This window comes from Montipora capricornis, chromosome 6 (assembly GCF_036669925.1).
Source record: "Montipora capricornis isolate CH-2021 chromosome 6, ASM3666992v2, whole genome shotgun sequence".
Taxonomy (NCBI): domain Eukaryota; kingdom Metazoa; phylum Cnidaria; class Anthozoa; order Scleractinia; family Acroporidae; genus Montipora; species Montipora capricornis.
In genome coordinates, this window is record NC_090888.1 from 43,515,336 (window position 1) to 43,517,178 (window position 1,843).

General features: G+C 38.7%; 1 pseudogene; it reads right to left on the reverse strand.

The window, feature by feature from the left end:
• Positions 1-421: 421 nt before the first annotated feature.
• LOC138052210 (BTB/POZ domain-containing protein 2-like) lies at positions 422-1,802 on the reverse strand (annotated as a pseudogene).
• Between the last annotated feature and the right edge of the window lie 41 nt (positions 1,803-1,843).

A 1,843-nucleotide genomic window follows, 5' to 3' on the forward strand; every position in this document is an offset into this window, starting at 1 on the left:
CGGATGAGTTAAACTTATTAATTATGATTTATTAAGGATATAATCACCTCTACTAGCAGCTAGAGAAAGAATTCAGAATAACTTTGAAGAAATTCAAATTTCTTTTGAAAGCTTATTTTGTTCAGTCATGAATTGAGTGTCGAAAAATCTACATTACTTAGCCTAAAAAATGGTGAGGTCGTCTAATTTAGCACCTTAACATCATCATTTTTGAACTACTTTTTTAAAAATTAAGTGTCAGTACTTGCATTATTTAATCCACCTAAGCCCTCTCATAGGCTTTTTAAGAGCAAGTTGTCGGTTTTTTACAAACAGGCCGAATAGTATAATGAACAATGTGATTCATGGTACTTACGTTATACTATACACGTCAAAATGTGTTACAAGTCTGCGAATTTCATGTGTTACTTTAGGATCAGACTTGTGGCAATTGTGTACATTTTTGCTAATGATTGATAGTTTGAAAACGCTGTTTTATGACTGTCAGATGTAGCGGAACAAGCAATTTAAAAAATCTTACAAAGAAAACACAAATCGGGGAAATTGCCCACGGGAAGGACATGTTCCGTTATAGTCCGCTGCACTTTCCTTTAATGTAAACTGCACGCCAGACACGTCAACCACAGAAAGGCCGTTCACTCCCTTGCCAGAGGAGGGCCCAGAGATTTCTGCTTCGATTTGATAATCGGTGTTTTTCTTTACATCAAGTGGCGTGTCAAAAACAATTTCAAACCCAAAGTAAATACCAAATTTGTATTCCATTTGCTTTGACCTAAAGCTATCCGTCTTGGTTTTAACAGTGGAGTGGCTGTGAAGATCCTTGATCACTAATTTAACGTGATAGTAGTTGCTCATACTGCCAAATAAACACATTCCATGCAACTTGATGTTGTTATTCACGCTAAAAATAAGACAGTCCTTTCCGGGCCCTTCGTAACCCCAACCATGACTTACGTTGTTAAATCTATCACAAGTGCAAAACACTGGGTATAAACCTGACCGCTTTGTCTCTGGAAATCCCACTGGGGTGGTCCCCAATGCTGAATTGAAGAACTTAACGAGGTTGATTACTTCGTCTTGAGTTAGGATTTTTTTATCAAGGACAACGGTTGCAAATTCTTGTTGTTTCATCAAGGGAAAGCGGATTTTTTTAACTACTGCTTCCCCAAGAATCCCTCTTTTTGCTTCACCATTCGCTTCTAAGCCTTGCATTTTGCATTGCTTTGTCGCCCACAAGTGAACAGCTTTAAACAGGTCGATCTCTTTCATGATAAGAGTGTCTCTTGAGATGATTTCCTCAAGAAAGGAGCGTTTAATTGTCGCAAATCCATCTGACGTCACGACTTCTTCCGACTCTGTGTCGATCACTTTCCAACATCGATCTACCTAGGCTTTGTCGTCGTACTTTTTAGCCAATGGAAGGATGCTGAGGACATTTGATGGATGTAAATTACTTTGCACATATTCGCTGCATTTATCAACCAGGGAAGGCACCATGTATTTCTTCGCTAAATAAAAGACCTTCATAACATTGCTTCCGCTTAAATTCACTTCATCGCTGTACATGAAACGAAACAACTCCAGCAGACTGTTGTATTCACAGTCAGGCAGTTCAATGCAGCCACTAGTTTCGACAACACAAACTTGTGAGCTGGAATAACTTGCTTACTTTCACTTTCGAAATCACTGTTAGATTTACGAACTACAAACTTCACATCGGTGAAAAGATCGTTGTTCAGCATAAACTTGGTTCGTTCTCGGATTGTGGGCCTCTTTCTTTGCCAGTTTTCTGGGAAAGACATCTTCGTCTTGATAGGCAATTTAGAAATAGTTTCGATACTTC